The 26,019-nt window shown below is 39.0% G+C and overlaps 1 protein-coding gene and 1 pseudogene across 1 annotated transcript in view; both read left to right on the forward strand.

The window, feature by feature from the left end:
- Window positions 1-26,019, forward strand: part of HS6ST3 (heparan sulfate 6-O-sulfotransferase 3) — a 626,721-nt gene that overhangs the window by 291,731 nt on the left and 308,971 nt on the right. The gene's annotated exons all lie outside the window — the stretch shown is intronic.
- LOC114215833 (ubiquitin-ribosomal protein eS31 fusion protein pseudogene) lies at window positions 18,454-18,936 on the forward strand (annotated as a pseudogene).

Below are 26,019 nucleotides of genomic sequence, written 5' to 3' on the forward strand. Positions count from 1 at the left end.
AGATATGCTGTAGGTTCAGTGGAAAATTATAGGGACTAGGTAGACTCTTTTTGCTGTCAGAATAATGCAGGGCTTGTGTTTGGGGAAAAGCACAAATTATTTGACAAATCATAGTTTATAAAATTCAGCTATGGTTAACCACTGTGCATTACTGGATTTCACAGAAATATTTTTCTATTGTCAATTTAAACCCCTTAGTAGATAACAAACCCTGACAGAAAGGCATGGTAAAATCTCGGGGCTCATTCATAGAATCCAAATTGGCGTTGATCACTATGCTTCCGCAATTTGATGTGGTGTGCCTGCTGGGTATGCCCTCTCTCTCTCTCTGAGACAACATTGCCGCCAGTGTCTTTGCGTCGCTGTGGATGTTAGCAGCTTTGGGCTCTAATTTGGGGTATTACCCTTTTTAGTTTGAGGAAATCTCCCAGTCTTTAAATTTCCCATCTATGAAATTGGAATAACCCTAATTTCTGGCTTCAGAGGAGTTTATTTTAAATGGAATGCAGATGTCTCCCGGGTCTCACCAGCATGGAGAATACAAAGGGTGTCACACTGAAGTTAAGTTCAAATCCAGCTACTAGGCGACCTCTCTCCCTTCTGGGTTCTTCAAGGTCACCTCCTTTGGCTAATATTGTTTCCAGGACAGTGCCTCCGAGAACTTCTGATGGCAGACTGGGCCCTGGCTGGCCCTTTGCCCCACTGCAGACAGCTGACTTCACCGTTGCCGTGATGGCAGCCTCCACCCCAAGTATCTGCTTGTGGTGGCACCTGCCCTCTGTGCTAGTCTCAGAGGGCCCTACTCTTCTCTTTACCACCTCAGACTTGCAGTTATTACCTACAGCACAAGCTCAGAGATGGCCCCGGGGGGAACGCACTACCCAGACCAACTTGCCATTGGCCACTAACTCTGGCTCCACTCATAGGTTAGAACCTTCTTCAGCCCTTCCAGCTGAGCTGCTTCCCTGCTCAGGCAAATAAGGTTTCCCTGCTTGACCAGAGGTTGTGCTTTTGCCAGCACTACCCTGCCCATTTTCATCTTTCAGAGGCATATTTCCTCCACTCTTTATGTCTGCCCTTGAGATAGATTCCTTCGGGTCCAGGCCCAAGAAAACAATATCAAGAGAATTTTCCTCTTCCCAGCTTAGTCCCACCCTCCAGGTCTTGCTGTCTCAGTCTCCAAGGTGACTGAGAGTGAGAATGTCCAGTTCCTTTAGATCCTACCCTCTATTCATAGGGCTGTGGCTTTAATTTTTCCCCAAAAAACACAGTCACTCTCTAGAAAGCTGTAGTCTTAAAATACTACACCTCTTTCTCATGTGTTCTCCCTTCTAAATTACAAGGACAAAAGACAAGTCCTTTAATTTAGACATTTCTGGGTGTCTGTGGATTTCATTTTTATACACCATCCTAGGTTGGACTTGTAGGCTGCACTTTGTCAAGCCTGGTCTAGTTCTTTTTCAAAGATCTTCTGTCATCTGAATGTTTTCAGGCTCTGCTTACCTATGAGCAGACAGCTTAAATAAAACATACACTTGCCCACAAGAACGAGCAATGGTTGGCATGCAATATTTCTCCAATTAGAAGATCATGTTCGGAGATGCAAGTCTTGCCTATTACATAATCATCTCCCGCAGACCAACTTAGTTCCTCAAAGCTCCAGCTTCTCAAACTTTCCACTGTACAGTATGTTCTTTGTTTTATATTTGCATAACTCAGTGGTCGACGCTTGTGTCTTTCCCAGAACAAAGGCGTGGTCGGCACTAAGTACATGTCACTCATCCTACTTCATCCCTCCATGGTACATGCTTTGAAATTAGTGGGGTTTTTTTCCCTCTGAAGATTCCAGGTTCTAGTCATGCTACCCAGAAGGGGGTGTTGCTCTACCCCCTCCCCAGCACATGGCCTAAAAATAGGATCTTCTATTTTGTTTTGCCTTTTTTTCCTTTACGTTTGGAACGTAAACATTTGTCAAAACGATACCTACCCTACGTTATCCCTACCTTGGGCCTAATAGTGTGCTCTCTTATGTAAGAATTAATAGATTCACAAAGTCCTTCAAAATTGTGGCTAATGAAGCCTGTAGAAATATGCAAATTGCCTTAGTGGGCATAGATTACATTTACTACATATTTTAAATTGATGACCTAATTCTGAGAAACTTTATTGTATTATATTTAATGATGTATGTCATCTCATCTTTAACAAAAAATGAGAAATTTTATTTTTTCTCTTATCCCTCTGTTCTTTCCTTTTAAATAATATCTTCTCTAGTATACTGTTAATAAAGGAAAAAAAGCATTATACTGAATTATGGTTCATTGGCTAAAAGGGGCTCCATATTATTTGAATTATTTACTGTTTTGTAGCATTAGCATTCTCTTCTGAATTTAAAAGTTTATTTGTAATGCAGTAATATTATAATCAGAGTTATTCTGAAAAAGCTAATGGAGCTAGAAAATAAAAGTTTTCCAGGCCTCAATCAGGATGAAATCATCAGTTTCTTCATGGTAGATGTTCTTTCACAAAAGGTCAGCAAACTCATCTTCATTCTTATAAAATGTGGGCAGAAATGAGAAGAAAGTGAGAGGACAAAAATGAGAGAATCAAAATTACTTATTATATCTCTATGCAGTGATAATGACTTTATTACTATGTTGCATATGTGCTTTGACATTCTAAATGAGCTGTATGAAATTAATACCAATAAAACTACAAAGACAATTATGGGCAATTGTATAAAATAAAAGGTCTTTAAGCTCTTTTTAAAATATTGAAAATCATAAGTGAAGAGAACATGGCAATTTTCCCTCCTCTTTTTGACTTTAAATCCTAAGTAGGCTTATTTAGCTAACAAATAGTAAATGAGAAAAATGAAGCTGGGGACTAGCCAAAGCTGCAGATTATTTAAATTTGTTCCTTTTTTAAAAAGCATTTCCCACTGATTTTCTGTTCTGTGTTTTTATTTGAGGTAAAATGATTGGGTAATAGTAAAGGTCTCAGCTCTGATAAAAAAGAGCCTATAACAAAAGTTGTACTTGGTGTTCTGGGTCCTCACCTGAGCGAGGGTGATATCTTTATAGGGTGGAGAAGGTCATCTGAATACTGCTGTATTTTTCAAGGCTAGGCGAGTATGCCTATGACTACATTTTGACCAGAAAGATTACCTGGTGAATTTTTCAAAGAATCCTATGATTACCAACCGTTATGGGCTGCGTCATTCCTCCCCCTCCCAGGTCATATGTTGAAGTTCTAACATCAGGTGCTTCAGAGCATGACTGTATTTGAAGATAGTCTTTAAAGAAGTGATTAAATTAAAATGAAGTCATTAGGGTGGGCCTTATCCAATATGACTGGTGTCCTTGAAAGAAGGGAAAATTTGAACACACAGACATCCACAGAGGGAAGAGGACGTGAAGGTACAGGTTGAAGGTATCCATCTGCAAAGCCAAGGAGAGAGGTCTCAGAAGAAACCAACCCTACCAATGCCTTGAACTTGGCCTTTCCACCTCTTCAAGTGTGGGAAAGTAAATTCTTATTGTTTAAGCTACTCAGACTGTGGGACTTCGTATGGCAGCTCTAGCAAACTCATACACCACCCAGGTGTTTTCTTCTTATTTTGCTGCATGTCAGCCCTCATTATCACCTGATTGCTTCAGCTCTCTGCCTTCCTTGAGCAGTGGCTGCCTCAGCCTTGGGCTTAGGTGTCCAGATGGCTTTCTCAAGCACCCTTGCTCTCCAGTCAGATGACTGATTGACTTCCTAATACAGGTCAGGTTCACAGCCTTGAAGACTGACTATTCTGAAGGGTGCCAGGCGTGTAACAGATGCATCCATATCACAATCCCTTTTTGCTGCTGGTGGCTTTCCTCTAATCTTGCCAGGTCTTGACCTTGCCAGCTCTACAGAAATCCATGATTTTCTCCCCAAGCTTCTCACACTTTCTTTGGAGTTCTCTTGTTTTGGTTTTGTTTGCTTTTTGGGCGGTGATCTGATCCCTAGATAGGATTAACTCTACTTTGATTGTCTTTATGGGGACTGCACATGTACTTCTCATACTCCAATTTGTACACCAGTATTTTTGGTTCATGTTTAATATTTCCTGTGAGATTGTTTATGCCTTGACTAATTCTCATCGTAAATTATGAGGAGGTTGATTGAAAGAATCTCGTTTTGATGCCTTCTTGCTTGATCAAATAATACCTGTTTGTACGTACAACTGAGCTGTTTGTCTTGACAGACCACACCCTTGTTGTCTGCCTGATTTGAATTTTTTGCCTTTCGCTCTAGGTAAATTCTCAAACCTACCCTCTTATTTCCTTTCTTCAAAGGGTGTCAGTACTTGATGCTAAACTGCCCCTTGAAGCACTTCGGCAGTTTTAAAAGTGAACATTCACAATGTGACTGGTTATATTTGAGCAATAGCTCATGTGGTTTAAGAAGAAAATGGCAAAAATGGGGTCCCTTAGCCATAACGTCCCCTCATTCCCCTCCATTTTCCCCAAACTTGACCATATTGTTTTGCATGTTTTATGTTTTTTCTTCTATGAATTATGGAAGCGTCTCATTCCTTTTCTAGGTGAAGCTCCCTCTGGAGTCTTATCTGTATTCTTCATGATTCTGGTTTTGCATAGACGCTTCTACATGAAATGCCTCATCTCTCCTGTTGACCTGACACACTGCCCATCCTGCAAGCCTCAGCTCCAACTTTCCTTCTTTGAAAGGAAAGGCCTTCTCAGACTCCTGAGGACTCATCAGTGCTCCTTTCCTTGTGGGTCCTCTTCAGTCGGACATACAGCCATGAAAACAAATAACTTAGGGTAACTGTCTCTATCCCCATTAATCTAGAACCCCTTGAGGACAGGAAGTGACAAACACAGTGCTAGGGGGTTCTCAGACATTGCTTAAGGGAACCATTGGAGAATTCCCTCATTCCCTAGTTCCCTCAGTCCTACTTCTAAGCAGGGTCCTTTCTTTAAACCTGTAAACAAGCTCTAGTTTTATCACAAAAGAGAGAGAGAGAGAAGAAAAAGAAAAGAAGGAAGGAAAACCTCCTTTGTTTGGTCTTCCCCTAAGCCACCATGAAATTCTCCAGTGGTCAGACTTAAAAAAATCATGAATTCTCTACACTTTATTTCTCATTCATTTCCCGATCCACTAAATCTGTCTTTAACTGTCTCAACTTTCCTGGCATTGCTCTTGTGAAGGTGGAGTGAATTCTGAAGTGTCTTCTCAGGTCTTGTTTGGCTGATCTGTTCATAGGAAGGGGCTCTGAGTTGACCTCTTCTTCCAATCTTGAATCTCTTTGGCTGCTACAGTGTTCTTTCCTAATTCCTTTATCCTCAGTCTCTTTGGATACCTCTTCTTCTGCCTTAAGCTAGAATCCAGAACACCCAAATCCTAATCCATGGCTCTTCCTACTACATTACTCTGCTTTACAATTTCTCTAGGACAAAGTCCTTTGTTTTTATCAAAAAGCCTTACCACCAAATTATCTTATGAGATATTTGATCAGTCCAGTGGAAGGGAAGTAGAAGGTTGATATTATCATCTCCTGGTCTAAGTTTGTGACTCCCCTGTCTTGCAAGATTTTGGAGTTTAGTTGTTCAAATTGTAATGTATTTATTTGTACTTTTATATAAGTCTGTATTTTTTTTTTTATTTTCTTAAAGCTTTTATTTATTTATTTGAGAGAAAGAGATGGAGAGGGAGAGAGAGAGGGTGGGGAGAGAGAGAGCATGAGTGGGGAGGAGAGGGAGAAGCAGGCTCCCCATGAGCAGGGAGCTTGATGCAGGACTCAATCCCAGGACCCTGGGGTCATGACCTGAGCCGAAGGCAGACGCTTAACCGACTCAGTCACCCAGGTGCCCCTAAATCTGTATTTTTAAATCACATTTCACATTTACAGCAATGTCCACTATATCATGTTGTGTTTACTGTATATAGTTTTCAGTGTCATTCTCTTATGATTAAAAAACATAAAATACATATTATTGGCTGAGTTATTTTTCCTTAAATTCATATGTTGGAGCCATCACCCCCAGTACCTTAGAATGTGACATATTTGGAGATAGGATCTTTAAAGAGCTTATTAAGGCAAAATGAGCCTCTAGGATGGGTCTTAATTCCATCAGACTGGTGTCCTTCTACGAAGAGGACATTTGGACACACACAGGGATACAATGGATATGTGCACAGGGGAAGGACCATCTGAGGACACAGCAAGAAGGCGGCCATCTGCAAGCCAAGGAGAGAAGCCTCAGGAGAAACCAGGGTGCCCGTAAGTTGATTTTGGACTTCCAACCCCCAGAACTGTGACAAAATAAGTTTCTGTAGTGTAAGCCCCCAGTCTGTCCTATTTTGTTGTGGCAGCCTGAGCAGACTCACACAAACTTGTAGCAAAAGCAAACACTCAAATATATTTATTGATAAAGTTCCAAGTGGAGAATATTAAAGGGGGGTAATAAAGGCCGCCTTTTCTTTTCCACTTTTGTCTTTTAACCCTTCCTATTATCCTCACAGATTTACTGTGGAGATAGACCTCAGGGCAGTGGTCTAGAAGGCCATGGTAGTTACCAAATATGTCATCAGAATGTTCCTCAAACAACTTACGATACCTGTGGTTCATTCCATCTTTGTCCCTTTACTAACCTATTCTTAGTTTGGCTTGTTGAACGCTAGTCGAGTGCTGAGTTTACCAACTCAAGATTCCTTCTCACTCCTTCACGCATTTCTAAATCTGGGCCATTCTGCATGACCTTAATTTTCGCTCCTTCCTGGAGATTGTCCTGATTCCCCCAGTCTACACTGATCCCTTCCCTCTCTATCCACAGTTCCTTGCTGTTCGTGTAATTCACTGAGGTTGCTTCCTCGTTGCTGAATGCCATTATCAGCTGTTTTCATTGTTTAGCCTCTTCAATATTTTGTCTTCCTTGTCTTAAAGGAATTTTCTATTTCCTGGATGCAGGGAAAGTGCTATCACTTCTCTTACTTCCATCCTTCCCAACCATCTCTGCTTTGCCCCCATCCCAGATGGGCTTATGTACCACTGAACACATGAGGATGCTTAATTATTGAATTAAATTAAGAGGATTTGACCATACTTTTTTCCCCCCTACGATTTATTTATTTACTTGGGAGAGAGAGAGAGTGAGAGAGCATGAGCGGGAGGGGCAGAGGGAAAGGGAGAGAGAATCTCAAGCCGACCCCACACTGAATGGGACTCAATGTCACAACCCTGAGATCACGACCTGAGCTGAAACCATGAGTCAGTCGCTTAACCGACAGCACCACCCATGCACCCCGGATTTGACAATTCTGATTCCTCATGACTGTTTGGGGTGGAAACCACCAGAATAAGTGTTGGTAGGAACTGTCAACATTTGTTTTCTGAAATAAAGAGAATGTCTGAATGCAAAGAGATTTATCATGCTAGATGAAGTCTTTGCCTTCTTTTGTTTGATATATTTTTGCTGTAGTGAGTTCATGATATGCCAGGGAACAGAGAACTGCTATTGACAGTTTGATACAGCTGATGAAAAGACCCTTGAATTATTTAAGGGGAACTTTTGTTTCCCCAGTAACTCTGCTGGGGATACTTCTCATGTTAAAAAGTATGAGGCTTGGTCTCTCTTCTAATTTTTCTTTCTTGCTTGTGTAAATGCACAATAAATTCCTTTGACGGTCCGAGGCACAGACAGATGTTATTGGAAATCTCCAACCTGTCTTCGGGAGGAATAACACTTTTAACAGTGAACTCACCGGGGGACACTCTGTTATGATGTCATGACTTTTTACTCTTTACAAACGTCAGCAACATTCATCTTTTAAGAGTTTCACTGCTCTAAATATATATTTCTTGCCACTTGTTCATTCATTCAGTATATACTCCGCTGTGTCAAGGGACTGATGTCTGTTTTCAGTTCCAGCTGCTTCTTCTGTCTCAGTACACTCCATTCGTTGTATAACAATTTGATTTCTTTCCTCCTCCACCGTTGGTATATAAAACAAGAGCATTTTGTAGGTTTAATATATACATAAATTTTAACCATATTCTGACAAAAATCTCAGACCGTGACTTAGGATTTCATTAAGCTGTTTATTCTCATATGAAGTTCTTATTTTACAGATAAGGTCCAGAAAGGTGAATCAACTTATTTAAGGTCTCATAGCTGATTAGAGATGGAATGAGGATCCACATCCAGGTCTCCTAACTTCTAGTCTTGTTTTTTCTTTCCTCTCTCTCTTTTTCTAATTTGGCTCCTGTTTGACCGGTATTAGCTCCTAGTGGGCTCCTTGGGCATTCTAATGTTATTCACATTTCTTAAGCAGAGGAGTTGGCTTACCACGAATGGCACTTCAATAAAAATGTATTGACTCCATTGAAAGACCTTGCAAGTGTTTCAGACCAGTGCTGCCTGTAGCTGGGTGACGTTAATGAAGCTTCTTGAGAATCTTAAGAAAGCATCTGTATGGCTGGGTGGTTCAGAATTCTGAGGCCTTTCCTGGTTTGAAATATGATATATGTGGCCTCTACAGCAGTGGAAGCCGCAGTGGTTTGAACTAAAGAACGTTAGCAAGACTATATAGCCTTAAAGGCCATCAGAAGAAGGGGTTGGAAATGAGCAATGAAGCCGCAAACAGGGACCATTAAGTAGATTAATTAATCCTTTCACCACCACCCGCTTTTCTCCAATGCTTATTACTAGGTAGATGAAAATAGAGAGTGAACTTAACAAAAAATTGAACACACTTTTTTTTTGGGAGGGAGATAACCCAGAAAACAAATGGAGGGGTGGTTTTGCCACAAAGTAAAGCTTTCCACGTGGTAGGACTTGGGGAGCCATTGGCTCAGTGACTGTTCCTCACAGGCTCACCCTAAAGTGGAGTTTTCCAGTTGGCGAGGCTTACCCATGAACACAGAGGCCCCATTGTTATTATAAATGAACAACAGAGAAGCCCAAGATAGCTGAGGAAGGTCTTCAAATTAGAGAAAGACCTACGAAAATTATAAGAAAACGGACCCTACAGGAAGCAGGTAATTTAGAGTTCAGAACATGTGGAAAATGAAAAAGTTATAATTGGTCTCCTCACAGAGATTTAAGATGTTACACCCATAAAAGTAAGAATATACTGTGAAAGTGAATAATCAGAGAATGCGAAAGAGCTCCTGAAAATAAAAAATATATATATTATTAATATACAAAATACAGTAGGCGATTTGGAAGTTACATTTTAGGAGGCCTGTAAGAATAGAGAATGAAAAGACAAGAAACATGAGATAAAGGTAAAGGACATAGAATTCAATCTGAAATATCCAGTGTTCAGCTAAGAAGAATTTCAGGAAAAATAATTGATGGGAATCCATTTCGTATAATATAAGAAAGGTTCCAGAGTTAAAGCTTGTCACAGATTTTCACATTGCAAATAGGGCTGAGTAGAGGAACAATGACATTTAAAAATTTTAGGCATCAAGGTTAACAGAGAGAATTAAACTTATTACCTAAAAGAAAACATATCCAATTTTCTTCCCACTGCTCATTAGCACACTGGATCCTAGAAGTCAATGGAACATTCACTTTCAAATCTGAAAGAAAAGATTTTTGGTCAAAATTCTATATTCTGATAAATTATCAATCAGGAAGCCAGGATGAAGTCGTTTTCAGACATGTACTCTTAGGAAGTTACTTGATGATGCACATCAGCAAAAAGAAGGTGAGACTTTTTTTAAAAGGTATGGGTTTTGGGGCACCTGGGTGGCTCAGTTGGTTGAAATCCGACTCTTGATTTTGTTCAGGTCATGATTTCAGGGTCATGGGATCGAGCCCCTTGTCAGGCTCCATGCTAAAGATTCTCTCTCCCCCTCTCCTTCTGCTCTCCCCCCCCAACTCTCTCTCTCTCTCTCTAAATAAAATCTTTTTTTAAAAAAGGTGTGGGTTTCAAAAAGCAATGCATCCAAGGGAGGTGAAAAAATTAAAGGATGACATTTCTGTAGCACACCCCAGGAGATCAGATGGGAGAAGAGAAAAGAAGATCTGAAGGAGGGCGGTTCTGGGAAAACAATGGATTCAATATACTAAAGAGTACAAGGAACATAAGAAAAATATTTGAGAATATAATAAGAAATAGACCATAAAATTAAATTTGAAATTCTAAGAAAAAAATTTAATGAGAAAATCATGGTTCAAATATGAAACAACAGCCCAAGTTAGATTAGGACATATTGTGCTTCGAGAAGATGGAAAAATTTTCAATCAACAGAAAGAATGGGTAAACTGGATGATATTAGGGACAAGGTGAGAAATTATACATCCAACAAGAAGAAAGAAAGGAAACCAATATGAGGAAGCCTTGTGTAAATGTGAAGCACACTAAAATGTTGGCAGATTTTGAGCAATCATAGACTTAAAAAAGAATCATTCTTTGAATGTTTTCCTTCAAAAGTCACAGAGCACAATAGGGGAACCATAATACCAATTTCTATTTAAGATTGTATTGTTTATTTGTTGGTTTATTTATTCTTACTAGAACATAAGCACTGTGTTAGTCTGATTGACCACTCTGTCTCCAGTTTCTAGAAGAGTGTCCAGGTCATAATAAGTATGCTGTTGGAATGGAGAAGTAAACAGTTTCCCCATGGTTCTTTTTTTTTTTTTCAAAGATTTTATTTATTTATTTTGAGAGAGAGAGAGAGAGAGCACAAGCAGGGGGAGCTGCAGAGAGAGAGGGAGCTGCAGACTCCCCACTGAGCAGGGAGCCCGATGTGAGACTCGATCCCTGGACCCTGGGATCATGACTTGAACTGAAGCCAGATGCTTAACCGACTGAGCCACCCGGGTGCTTCCTCCCCACTGTTCTAATAAGTGTCCTTTCCTAGAGTACACTGTACTAGAAAGTGTTCAATTTCTGGAGTTGATCTGTAGGCAAGGAATTAATCCTAGTTATAGGACAGAATATAACTGTTATATTTCTTGATATTGTTGGTCCTGATAATGTAAAAGTAATGATCATCACAAGATTACACTTATATAGTAGATACTATGCTCCTGACACTGCTCCAAGTATTTATATGTATAAACTCATTTACCCCTTACTCTGAACTGCTTGCACTGTTATTATTCCCGTATTAATGGTTTTCATTTATTGCTGGAAGAAGCTGAAGAGAGAGGTGGAGAAAAGTATGGAATGTGGGGCAGGAGCTTCTTTTTACTTTAGATGCTCCTGGACTACTTGCTTTTTAAATCAAATCACTTTGGTCAAAATTTAAAACCAAATTACCTAATGCAGTGGGTACACAGGGTTGAGGTGTATAAAGGGGAGCACTATATAATTTGAAGCAGTTAGCCCTTATGGCTTCTTGGAAATGACCAGAGCCCGTATCACACAGCATGTGGATTTCAAAGCACTAACCAGTTATTCTGCAATGGGTCCTGGTGTGGGAACAAGCCAAAAAGGAAGTAATGAAGACTCACCCCCGCCCCACTAATGGACATTGCCTGTTTAATGAAAATTGACTGAAAGCATTGAGGTCTCACTCTTGTTTTTGTGAGCTGAGCAAGATTTGAACATCAAGAATAGCCCAATAATGAAGTGATTCATCTCAATTTCTTAAGACTAAAATCTTGAAATTTTTATTTTCATATAGAACACAAATGGGTGTGTATGTAATTGACATTTCACATGATGCTTTCTGGGTTCAGTGTGATCCGTAGATGATAGGGTTTCTTACGTAGGAATCTATTTAGTGGAGTTCACCTTTTTATAGGCAATAGAAGGATTTGAACATGATCAAGTATACAATTATATGGTATATAAAACAGATACAGTGACTGTGCTATTTATATGTGACATCTCTCTGGATAGTGATGTGAGACAAGGCTTCATCTGCTAGTTTCTTATAAATAGACTGAGAGGATGGCATCTGCTGAAACAGCATTTTTAGTTTCTTTTCCCCCTCCTTTTCAAACTGCACTTGAAGCTCGTAAACACATTCTTTGAAGATCAGAAGATTTAGAGCATACTATACCCCGTCTAAACTACAGCATAATCTAAATGTAAGGAGAAGTTGTTAAAAAAATGGGGGTATCAAATGTAGTGAATGACCGCAGTGTAGTTAGGGGTTGATTGTAGAGTCAGAAATGAATTACCCTGCATTAGAGATGCTGGATGCTACAATAGGTTGTGGAAATTGGAAAGAAATAGGTAAAAATAATAGGTCAAACCTATTACACTGGCCTTTCTTCGGCGTAATTTTGTGCTGAAAAGCACTGAACCAGATATCACCCAGTGTTTACTGAAGAAGAAAACACTGAAGCTATTACTTTTTTTATGAAATAAAACAATCAGTTGGGCAAAAAGTGTGTCAGAGGCATGCTTGACATCGGTATTGGTAACCTGAGTATATGACAGCCAACTATGTTTGTCCGTTTATAGGTAATATTTATATATATATATTTTTTAAGTACTTTGAAGTCTTATAGATTATGGTTTATTAAACCTAAAATGCCTTCTTGAGAGAGCAAATAAAATCCATTATTACCAAAACATTACCAGAAAAGACTTCAAATAAGCCCCATGAGAGTACACTGTACTATACATTTTCCTCCATTCCACTTTGGTAGAAGTAATAAAAAAAATATAATGTTAAACTTTTTGAAATAAAAATATTTTATTTATGGAATCTGTGCAAGATGGCTGTCAGTCTTAATATCTATATCTTTTTATAAAAGAGGAGCTCCAAAGTAAGTTAATTTTTTTTTTTTTTTATGTGTAGGATTTCTTTGTAGACCGGTGAACTGGGGCTGAATTTAATCAGCAGCATCTTACTGTGCATATTGACCTATCCAACAATAACACCTTCAAATATGTATGCTTTTCTGTGACTGTTTAATAGTGAAAGAATTCTCTACCTCTGAGAAGACTGGTGTGGGGTTGTAAGAGAGTATTTTCCTCCCTTTATTAATGATAAGGGAACATGATTGACAAGGTCTGTGGTGTGACCTCCCTCTTAAAAAAAGAAAACTTGGCACCCCCTAAGGGCCTTGAACTGGGCTTCATTGTTCCTATTCCAGAAGTTTCTTCCCCCCTTTTTTTTTTTTTTTTTTTTGCTGAATTCAGACACAGGTTTGGTAGTGGAAAAGAGAAAGCATGTTGATAGGTCCAGGAGAGCTGTGGGGGTGAGATCCATTAGTTGAAAATGGAATGTTCTTGATGAATTCCTATTTTCAGAGACAGCCAACACTGGCGTGGACGTTAGGGTGCACCAGGACAATGCCCTTGTTCCACGAATGTGAAGAAACTGAGGGCCAGAAAGGCAAGCAGTTTGCCCTCCAAATGTGGTCCTTCTGCCTTCCTTAGTTTGGTTCCTGGGACTAGCATCCGCCTTATTATCCAGTCAGAAATCTGGAATTCCTTCCTTGCCACACCGTTTCTTCTAGGTGTTCCCAGCTTGTCCATTTCCTCACCACAGCCCTCAATATATGGTTCCCAGATAAGGACACTCAGGAAAGCATCAACATCTACGTTAGTCTCACTCAACAACTTTACCCACTGAGGCATTTCGGGAGGTAGAGCTCACTGACATGGCAGGGTATCAGCTGTTGTGTGCTCTCCATTCATAACTGTCCCAAGCCAGTCACTCACTACCTCCAACCCTTCTTCCTCCTTCATTCTTCCCTTTTGCGTCTCGAGTCTCAGCTCCCAGAAGGCCTACCCTTGTGTACTCTCTCCAGAAGCGTTTACTTCATTTCCCTCCTATATAGGCTGAGGAGGTGGTGCTCTTCCTCCTGAGGATGCAGTGGGGTTTTGCCACTGAGGAGACGCTTCAGGTAGTTTTTCTTGGTACAGTAAATGCAGCTGGGTGAAGCCAGGCTACTACTCTGCCCTCCTCCCTTAATCTTTAGTTCTGATCTAAAAACTTGAGGATTGTGCAGTTTGTTTTCTCTCTTGGCACAGAACTTCTGGGTTACTTTTAAAAACCAACCCGCGAAGCATAACATTTTACAGTCTTAAATTCTAGGCTTCTTGCACAGACCCACGTAACCCACGTAGCCCTTAAATAATCAACTGTTGTCATCGTCTTCATATGTGCCATCAAAATGTCTCTTTCCAGTGCAATTATGATTGTATTTTTCCCTTGCCTAAAATTTTTCAGTGTTTTTTAAAATTTTTTTAAATTTTAAATTTTTTATTTATTTTTATTATCAATGTTGTTTTTTTTTTAATCACCTACATGGAAGGCCAGAATATCTTAGAATGGCACCCAGTGCTTGTTCCATTCTGCCTCTGATTTAACTTTCAGTCTCCTGAACACAGCTTTTTTTTTTTTTTTCCCCCTTCTGGATATTTCCAATGTCTATTGTGGTGCCTCAGAAATACTAAGAAATAAAATCGTATCCACCCAGAACCACTTGTGCTTCTAATGAATCGTGTTCTCTTTTGCCACTGTGCCTTTTCCCTTCATCTAAGGCTCCTGTAGTTTCTCTCTCTCCCCATCCACTTGACTTTCTAGATTCAACTCTAGAGAGCGCCTCCTGGGGAGCCTTCCCACCCAATGCCCAAACCCTCCCTAGCAGAAGGCCTTTCTTCTTTACTTCTGTAGCTCTAATGTAGCACTTAGGTTGTATTACAATTAAGTTTAATTGCCTGTCTCCATTAGACTATGAAAATATTTGTTTTGTTCGTCTTTATATGTCATGCCTAGAACTTTAGCAGACATAGATTGAGCATAATGTTTGGATGAGGTATAATTTTATGTCTCCCCCCACCCCCACTTTTGGAATGAATGGCTATAGTCTGGAAACCTTTAGACTGGTTTGAGGGCTAAATATGAACTATTGTCCAAAGTGGCTCCTCTCTTCTCTCCCATCCCAGGAAGAGACTGCTAATGTTCTTTATGACCTCAACCATGCCAACCTTGGAGAAATAAAATTATGTCTCTGCCACAAGTCTGCATGATTCCAGTTCTTGTAGAGTTCCTATAAGAGAGGATGCCTCATGTGACTCAGTCTTAAATCTACCTCATGGACAGTGACTCCACTGTTACCAAATAATACTACTAAACAGATCTCTTTACATACACATATACATGTATTTATCTTGAGAAGATTATACTTCCGTGCATGTGTACGTGTATGCATATATTGACCTATATCTACCCACCTACCTATGTACCTACCTATGTTTAATCCCTCAGAAGGCTGTACCAATCTAGATGTTCTTTACTAAAGACAATGCAGGTATAGTGGGCTATCTAACTATTTATCACAATAGACTTATTACTTAGGAACATGTTCAAAGACATTGAAAAATGTTGGGGGCTTTTGTTGCCTTTCTCCCATATAGAAAGAGATCATAGAATTTGAAAGTGAGAATTTTCTACAGATAAAAGGTGTTATGCATTAACATTATATATCTTGCTAAAACTCTAATTGGACTTATGAAAACCACAGATCAGGTATATAGCTTCGATTTTTTAAAACACTTAATGGAGCTGCCCCAGGTTCGCAAGTGATTTTTATTCCTGTTCTTTCCCCGTGCTTATGCCTTCTGCTCCCAACGACTCAACCAGTCCTTCCACTAGTGGCGCTTGCCTTGCTCTGATTCCAAACAAGTGTTTTGCTCAGAAACTCAGTCTCCGAGAGATGGGTAGTTCTAATAAATGAGTTGGTTCGAAGAAAATCATTTTTTCGGTGGGTGTACGATTGGCTTTTTATCAGTTTTATGAGCCTTTTTGATGGACTGTTACTTTCTTGTTTTCCCAGTGGTATTTGCCCTGGGAACTTTTATGATTTGTTTTGAGACTTATTTAAAAACTTCTCTATTCATCTCAACAGAACATTGGTATTTGTGAAATATCTCACCAAGTTGACTCTTTATAAAATTATTGTTGAGATCTGCTTATTTTTAGGAAAGATGTCTTTAAGCATTTTGTGTTGGCTAGAGACCCCTGTTTGCCTACCTCTATGCTTTTTTTCTTTTCCCCCCTGGCTGGATTGGAATAACTATTAAGTATTTTTTCCATACCCTGGAGACTGGCCATCTATCTTTCATTCTTCAGTATAAATATTTACCAGTCCCACAATAAGTTGAGATGATTGTCTTGAGCATACAAATTGCCCCAGAGGTTTCTGGCTAACTAGTCCTCAGGAACGGTGCTTCTGATTAATACAAAATTATGCTCAGGCCATATTTTTCTCTGCTGAGGGAGAGGCAGTGACTATATGTGCTCATTATGAAGTAGATGTGGCTGAAAGTGCAGTTGTAGTCTGTCACAGAGCATTTGGCATCTCTGCTAAGAGGTGAAATTATGCTGTTGGCAAAACAGTCTGGGTGGGTATCAACTGCACTGGCGCTAGACAAACACTAGCCTGTGGCTTGTGAAGTCATAATGGGGACTCTTCAAACCTCCATGTGAAGATACCCTCTGGAACCAACAAGCCAGTTCTTGCCACATATCGCTTCCCGGCCTTTTGGCTAAGATCAAGTGTAGCCAGTTTTTGCCACATCAGAACACCAACCAATATTATGGAGGCAGATTTAGTCTCCTCTGGTTGCAGCTATACTTTTGTAATTTTATTTGTTTTTTTTTTTCTTGTTTCAGAAGACATTATTTCCTACAACATATTAAAAAAAATCCCCTGACATTAGAGGAGAAAAAAAGAAGGGATAGATGGCAGTCACATTACCCATTTTTCTACAATTAAAAACACTAAAACCCTCGATGATGTTCACATAGGTAACATAACTTCATCCTTAACAAAAAGCCAAAATATGCTTTTATTGTGAATTTCCAGTATCAGAAAGGATCATTTTTCACACTCGTGTTTCTTTCTTTCTTTCTTCTTTTTTTTTTTTAAAGATTTTATTTGACAGACACAGCAAGAGCAGGAACACAAGCAGGGGGAGTGGGAGAGGGAGAAGCAGGCCTCCCGCCGAGCAGGGAGCACAATGTGGGGCTTGCTCCCAGGACCCTGGGATGGTGACCTGAGCTGAAGGCAGACGCTTAACGACTGAGCCACCCAGGTGCCCCTGTGTTTCCTTCTGCTGAGTCTGTGGTCATATCATCCAGCCCCGAGTGTCTAGAAAATGTAAAAAATGCCTCATCTTCGCTTTCCAAGCAATAGTATTGGTTTAATTTAGATGCTGCACTTCAGAATTTTAGCTAAATATTGAAGTTTGAATTCTCAGCTCAAGTTCATTAGTAGTGATTAGCTAACACAAATGCATCTCTGATTTATGCATGTCTAAAAATGATTTTGAAAAGCTGTCTTGTGCAGGGTTGATTGTTATTGTGCACAGTTTTGTCCTTCTAAGAATTAGGCTGTCTTCTTCCAACACTCCCATCAAGTAGGCCACCTTTGGGAAATGACACTGGCAGACTGCGGGTACTCTGCAAATTAATATTATAGATACAGTTCTAGAAATTGAGGAGACTGACATTTTTGTGATAATGAGAGGTTGGGACTAAATTTACAGAAAGGCAAATTTATACTAGGAGTGTTTTTTTTTAAAGAGACTGTAAATTTTCTAAACGAATTTCTGACATTTTGAAATGTTTTGACAGTGCTTCATTTGTATAAAGCTTTATGTGTAGCAGCCTCATTGACTTGTTTCTGTTTAGTCTGGTTTTTATGTGATCATTTTTACCTCTGTTGAATTGGTGAAAAATAATTTAACTTTTTTTCTAGGCTCTAGCTGGCACAAGAAAACTCTGAATCCAGAGAGGGATTTTTCTATGGCCTAATTTGTGCATTGCGATGAGCATAAAATTTGCATCTAGTTTTATTTTTCACTCTCTTTACTGGTATTTATGTAATGCAAAATTAAATGTTGCAGAGCGTTAATTAACCAAGGAGAACCATAATCATCATCAGAATCTATATAGTAAACCTGTGAAATTCATAGAGGCTCAGAACTTGAGGGTAAATAGCCATCTTTTGGAACCATATCATTGAGTTTGTACTCCAACCAAATGACACAGCTAAGCAGTAGAAACCCAAGTGTTGAAGGAGACATTTTTCCATACTCCAGAGAATTATAAAGGTTTCCCGTTCTCCCTTCAAAAGACTGAAAAAAAAGCAGTCATAGGAAAATGATTGAACTTAATATTCATATTTTGTGGGCAGCCAGGAAATTAATATGGGGAAATAAAAAACTTGATTTTTAATGTCATTACAATTTTATTTTTTAAATGAGTTTTAAGGTTTTCTTAGTTTACTGAAGATGTCTTAATTTTATTTGAATTATGAGCTCTTCTAATTCTATCAGGAATCAAAAAAGGAATCTAATGTCTTAAAATAATATACATTTTTCTAATGTACAATAAAAGGAATTATTAGATTACTTGGGGCAATATGACTGCCTCCAAGGTCTTGGGAAAGTTCTTTTCTAGCTGACTAGTTAGTCTTTCGCCATCAGAACTACCTATATGGGGGATCCGCCATCTGCGGTGGAACCGCCGCCGAGATGCAGATTTTCGTGAAAACCCTTACGGGGAAGACCATTACTCTCGAGGTTGAACCCTTGGATACAATAGAAAATGTAAAGGCCAAGATTCAGAATCAAGAAGGAATTCCTCCTGATCAGCAGAGACTGATCTTGCCTGGCAAGCAACTGGAAGATGGACGCACTTTGTCTGACTACAACATTCAAAAGGAGTCCACTCTTCATCTTGTGTTGAGACTTTGTGGTGGTGCTAAGAAAAGGAAGAAGAAGTCTAATACCACTCCCAAGAAGAATAAGCATAAGAGAAAGAAGGTTAAACTGGCCTTCCTGAAATACTATAAGGTGGATGAGAATGGCAAAATCAGTCGCCTTCGTCGGGAGTGCACTTCAGATGAGTGTGGTGCTGGAGTTTTCATGGCTAGCCACTTCGACAGGTATTATTGTGGCAAATGTTGTCTGACTTATTGCTTCAACAAACCAGAAGACAAGTAATTGTATATGGGTTAATAATAAAAGACATGAAATAACAACAACAACAAAAAGAACTACCTATATGGGGATAAGACATATTCCTATATTTTTTTTCTAGGGAGATGGAGAATCCATAGCAACTTTCTACCCTGCTGTCTGGGAGGATAGTCTTACCCTTCCAGGGATTATTCCTTTTTTTTTTTAAAGATTTTTTTTTTTTTTTATCCATTCATGAGAGACAGAGAGAGAGATGCAGAGGCAGAGGGAGAAGCAGGCTCCCCATGGAGCAGGGAGTCCAATACTGGACTCGATCCCAGGACCCTGGGATCATGGCCTGAGCCGAAGGCAGACACTTAACCAACTGAGCCACCCAGGCGTCCCCTTCCAGGGATTACTCTTAAAGGAATGATATTTTACTCTACTTGCACACCAACAAGTTAGCGTGCCACAGTTTGGATGCTGGCAAAAGACATAAGACTCCTGGGTCCCAGACAAAAGACTCACTCATGGCACCACAGATGGTGGGAGCTTCGTGCTTGCCTTTGTTCCCCTTCTTCCCTATTCTCTCCCTTATCCCCAAGTCCCATGGGAGTGATGAGGAATAGCCCAGCTAGATGTTGTGCATCCAGTGGATTTGTGGCACAGCTGAGGACCCCTAAGTATAGGAAACCCAGTATTTTATAATGGACTGTGTGCAACCTGACCAATCCATGCCCTGGAGAGAGACACTATCTTGATATTGTAGGATTGTTTGCCATACAAAAACTCCTGAAAAGTGAGGGCAGAACAAAAGCTGATACAAGATGTGCAGAAACACCTTGGGGATTTGTCTTTCAATGGTGCTGAGTGAAAATGACCGGGCTCTGCCTCAAGCCACTTCTCCACGAATAGCATAATCTGCAGCAGTATGTGGAGGTAGAAGAAAACCGATTCTAGCATATTTTTATTGCAGCCACAAGTCATCTCATTAGATGTTGGTGACTTTGCTCATTTGGAAGGCTGCCTAAGTCATCACACACCTGGAAATCAACAACAGGAAGCTAGGATTGCATCCCAGAACCCCCGGTACATAAAACTTCTTCTTACCCCTATCTCTGAGTAGTCTAGAAAATTTAAATATTTCTCGACCAACTTTTGCTGGTTATAGTTCAGTCAGCCTTAACTGAAACATTGATAAAGAAAACAGTGTCTGTCATAAGGGTAACTGTACTCCCCTTTCTGGGACTCCTTCCCTTAATTTTACTCTCCCTATTTTGCCCTGTTAGATATTAATTGTAAGGAATTGTATAAGATCCTTGAGAGAAGTTAATAGAAAAGGGGAAGCATTTCTCCCTTCCTTCCATACTAGCTCATCCTTAGCCTTCTAAGCTCAAGGTGTCTACTCTCTTGTAGTGTTGGCTCTTTGGCAAGTAAATGCTGTTAAGCATTGAATGTGTTACACTGGGTCCTTTTGTGGGGTCTGTGGATCAGAGTCTGGAGATTAGGGCATGTGTTAGGAAGTAAATATGCCTAAGCTCTGGGCCACTAAGAAAACCATAGTAGGCCTGTGTTGATGTAAGGTGGAAGTGTTCACCAGCCACAAGAGGCTAAGATTTGAAACCTTTGCCTTTTAATTTTTTTTTAATTAAAAAAAAATTTTTTTTAAGATTCTACTCATTTGTTTGAGAAAGAGAATGAGAGAGAGAGAGCACAAGTGGCCTGGGCGGAGCAGAGGGAGAAGGAGAAGCAGGCTCCCCACTGAGCAGGGAACCTATGGTGGGGCTCCATCCCAGGACTCCAGGATCGTGCCCTGAGCCCAAGGCAGACGCTTAACCGACTGAGCCACCCAGGCGCCTCTACCTTTGCCTTTTTAATCAGAGCTACTGGGTATGAGAGCTACTGTATGTGATAGCAGACACTGACTTTGGGGGTAATTTAATGAAAAGTGTAGTATTATGAAAATCTGATTTTGCTGTGTAAACCTACCATTAATTTTTGTCATTTGTGTGAACGACTTAGCATTTATCCCTAATTACCATGCAGCACAATGATTATTCATAATACTAAATTATGTGTCAGATCAATGTTTTTAAGTTGCATTGATTATAACACTAAAATATGCTCATGTGTGATGCTCCATCTTCTTTCGGATGGTCATCTACTAAACTATCAGGGCTTTCTTCTTACAACTTAAAACATTTGGGTTTTTTTTTTTTTTTTAATGAATGGAGAGACTCTTTTGCATTAGAAGAGATAAGTCTGCAGCCAGTTTGACTGTGGGTCACTTATGGGCAATAGAATCCTCATATCTTGAGGACAGTGGTAGGAATAGCAGGAGCACCAGCATTTTAGACTTTGAGTCTAGTAGGTACTTATCTAGTTCTCTTCTTGTTTTATTTCTGCCACTTGTCTTATTACTGAGGAATGATATTATTGAATTCTAAACAATATGATATCTACCTTCAGGCCAACCAAGCAGAGGCATATGCAATATCTCTGATATGCCAAAATAAATTGAAGTTCAGGAATTAGCTGTGTCGGTGTAGGGGTGTGAGGGATAGGTGATATAAATTCCTCCTTTTCCTACTTCATGGATGAGGACTCAGCTTTCTCCTCTACACTTTTGTCTGTCAGTCTGACTTGCTTTCAACACTGTGTATTAACCAAGACCACTTTGCTTTAAACTTTATTCATTTGCATGATGTTAGAATGAAGTAAAACAGAGCAAGACATCTTAACGGGATAAGAGGATCCCCAGTAAGTATTAGCTCTATAAATAATGTTTTCCTCACCTCAAGGGGGTTGCTTGAACATCGGTCTATCAAACACGGATAGAATATCTGCTGTGTAGGCAACACATTTGTGTTCCTAGCCCTTGATAGATGACGTTTAAAAGAAATTAATTGCTTATAAGGTTTGAACTTGAATGACTACTTTTAGTACATTTAGTATTGTTTTTGAAATGATATTTTAGTGATTAGATAATTTATAACTTTGTCTTTATTGTAAACCAGAGTGAACTGTTTATCCACAGTCAAGTGATCCTCCTGGATTTAAGGTCGGTTTAAAACTCGTTAATGCTGGGGTTTATAATGGAAACAGAAAGCCTGTACTTATGTGAAACAGAACTAACCAGGCCAGTGGAACTATTGTAAAACAATATCTTTTAAATGCTGATGATTAGACCTTAGCCTCTTGAGTGAAATATAGCCTCTCAGTTGTTCTTGGCAGAATGATGAAGCTGTGTTATCTTTTGTGGAAGATCCAACCTCTCTTTTTATTACAGATATGTTTAGTTGGACTCTGAGGCTTCATTGGAATACAAAAACTTGGCTCTTGTAGGTAAATTTTTGAAAGAACAAATTTATTTTCTGTCTTATTATCTGGGTGTGGTGAGATGAACACAGTAAGTATACCACGTATAAAGTGACAATGTTTTGATCCTTTTGTCATAATTACCGCTGTGGAAAACTGAAGACGACTAGATTCAGTTAGCTGGATAATCAGCATTTTGACCCTTTGTTGCAAATCATTTCTGTTGTGTAAAAATGAGGATAAATGGGTTAATCAGACCATGTGTTATCCACTTGTAATCTGTTTTCAGATGAGGCAGAGTGGTCCCCTGTATCCAGCTTTGAACGTCCAACAGCTCTCTACTCCAGTTACACAAATTAGTGATGTGTAAAGTCATGTTCCTAAGTGATAAGCAAGCGCATTTTTCTTCGTGATGTGTTATGTATTATTTAATCTTAGTTATATATTCTGTAATATATGTGTCTATTATGTGTATTATCTACTACTATACATATCCTTAACTTTGTCAGTTCTGATAGTCTGAGATTTTGGGTTCCTAGGGGACAATTTTACTTCTGTCTAATTTATTTTAAAGTCATCTGAGAAACTGACTTACGTAATTAGAGACTCGGCGAAAGCTTTTTTCCCCTCAGTGATGGTGGTATTTAAACTGAGATTTTCTTGTTCTAATCTGTTTTTCCCTACAACTTTGTTTATATGAAATTATAAAACTTTACTTATATTTATATCTAATTTTTTTGGCACAAGTCATGGGTTTGACTATGCAGTCCTGACTTTGTAAAATTTTTTCAATTTCAGATTAAAGATTTGGTTTGCTGTCTGGAGGTTTTATTTTTTATTTTTTTGAAAGTGTCGTCATTGTACATATTTATAGTAATTGCATATTTATGAAATAAATTAATCTCTTTGAATTTTTTTTTTTTTTTTTTTTTTGGTGCAGTGTTCCATGATTCATTGTTTGTTCATAACACCCAGTGCTCCATGCAGAACGTGCCCTCCTCAATACCCATCACCAGGCAATCTCTTTGAATTTTTACCATAGCAATCCTTACTTAGTACATGCAAATCATTTTTAATCTCTGGAATTTATAATTGAAATATTTTAATAAAAGAGCAAAATAATAAGCAAAAAATGTTGATGTGTATAACATTAAATTCTATCAGTTACATGGAAGCTGATTACAATTAGTTTAATGACCCTGGTTAGAATTCCTCCTCTTATTTTGTCCTTGCTCTGAAATGTATTTCAGAGGTCAAACACTTAGTTATCCTCTTAGCCGAAATTTCTATCATTTGAATATGGCCAGATTGGCATTTATCTTTAAAACACTTATTGGAAACAGCCTAAATTGAAAAAATGCTTAATGTCACAAGCTTCATCATCCCAAGATGGGCCTCTTTAAAAGAATCTCAAACCTCAAACAATATGAAGTGATTTCCCTTAACTTATAAGGTAGCTGGTAGCTCGGGCAGTAGAAAGAGAAAATGGTTATTTGCTTGGTGACAGTGTGGCAGTTACATAAATTTGATGTACAAAGTGAACACATAAATAGTATTTCAGAAACAGAATCATCTGAGTCCCTGTTGATTATAGTATAGGTGCTAGACATTTTAATGGAATTGTTTCTTAATTACCGAACTCTCTTTGATAGCCATGAAAAAAAATTGGATTGGACAGTATTGATTCCAAGCACTTCTGTTCCTCTTTAGGGATATTCTGAGCTGGCAAAACACATACGGATGGGCAGACAAGACTGCTTAGTTTGCCCTGTGCTGAATTTGATCAATAGGAACCTATTTCTGTATCGAGGAGAAGTAGCTCTGTTAATTTAGCCCTGGAAATCTCATCATTAGATACTCTTGAGTAATAAGATTTAAAATATTTTAGTTAAGATAAAAATTGCATGTTGGCATTTCTCACAGTAAAATTTATTTTTCTTTTAAACATGTCAAGTGTTTCTTTGAGTTGTTTTTTTCCTCCATAAGAAGGCTAAGAGGGCATTCACTAGTAGATAATACCCCTATTGCACCCTATTTTGCTAGCTAAAAGAATTTTTTTTCTGTAGTACAGCATTTTCTACTTTAAGTATTCCACATATAAAGTGACTGTATAATCACTGTTTTGATCCTTTGGTTATAATTACTGCTGTGTAAAACTAAACAAGACTAGATTCAGTTAGCTGTATCAGTCAGCATTTTGACCCCTTTTTTATAAATCATTTAGGAACTGGGGGAAAATAGAATAATAAAAACAGAACCATTTTGGCTAATAGCATGGTAGTGCTTTTTCTTTTATCATTATCTGGGTTAACACAACTCCTGCTTTGTATTCTATGTTCTCTTACTGTGATATTACTTTTATTCATTCAAAAAATATTTACCGAGCCTTAGTATGCTCAAGGGTAACTGGTTGATAACTTGGAATCAAGAATACACTGCATATTAGGAATGCCAAATTTTATTTTCTATTTTAAGCATTTATACATACAATAGCATTTGCAGTAACAAAATTATATAAGGTGTATGGATTGGCTGTGTGACGTCTGATTTCGGTTATTTCCATCTCACAACAAAGCACCCAAAGCAGGTTTTCTTTGATGTTTACTCCTCAGTCCTTCTAATGGAGCCATTTTTCTGAGTGCTAAAATAAAGTTCACACTCACTCAAAGAAGTAGGAAGTAATCGAGAAGGGGCAAAGCCTTGGCAAGCAGCACATTTCAGACTCAAGGTGCTCTGGCTCTGATTTGACTTTCTTTTATATCATTTGGAATAGGTTCTAAGAGACTGTCCTGCCCAATCTGTTACATTTGTCAGGTTCTCAAGACAAAAAAAAAAAAAAAATCTTTGAATTGCAGTTTGAGATTTGAAATTCCCGGATCATATTTCCATTTCCTGCTATATGTATTCTGAGGGAGCTGGGATATTATTAAAACCATCAGGGAAGTGGAGACTGCAGTAGACACTGATAAAAATGAAGCAGTTTGTAAGAAAGAGGTGATGTAAAAAGAGGGAGACAATTCGGATTGCATTTGGTCTTGACAGGAGAGACCCTGCAAGCTGGTGGTAGGCGTTCTCCTGAAATTATATTCATGCTCATTTGAATTTTATTAAATTTTATCATAAATAAGGAAGAAAAAAATAAATTCCTCAAGGAGTCATCAAAACAAACAAGAAAAATACATACGTTTTATCTTGTTCCGAACCAGAATACCTGCATAACCTCAAAAAAGGGATGTCAAGGTCATCATTGAGTTACTTATAAAGGAGGTCATCTTGGTCATTGCATTGGATAAGTCCTACAAACTGTGAGAATCGTACGTATTTCAGGGCAGAGTATAAAGCAATAAGGAGAGGGCGCCTGGGTGGCTCAGTTGGTTGAGCAACTGCCTTCGGCTGAGGTCATGATCCTCTAGTCCCTGGATCGAGTCCCGCATCGGGCTCCCTGCTCGGCAGGGAGTCTGCTTCTCCCTCTGACCCTCTTCCCTCTCGTGCTCTCTATCTCTCTCTCAAATAAATAAATAAAATCTTAAAAAAAATAAAGCAATAAGGAGAATACTGAGTATATCTGGAAATACAGGTACGATGCCAACTAGGTCAGCCTATATCTCTGATATCAGGACTAAGCATGCAGTTTTGGAATAATGGTGGACTCTGCTATTTATACTGTTGTAGTGTTGCAATGTGTTCACTCTTACATATTCACTGGGATTCAGGAGTGACTTTAATTGCGTTCTTGTTTTCAGCAATTCTTGGTACGATTGCATAGTATGTTCCTTTCCTAGCTTTGGGCACACAAATGGCTGTAACTTT

Source organism: Eumetopias jubatus, unplaced genomic scaffold, assembly GCF_037043125.1.
Source record: "Eumetopias jubatus isolate StellerSeaLion01/CBP00866 unplaced genomic scaffold, mEumJub1_p1.0 scaffold_3, whole genome shotgun sequence".
NCBI classification, from domain to species: Eukaryota; Metazoa; Chordata; class Mammalia; order Carnivora; family Otariidae; genus Eumetopias; species Eumetopias jubatus.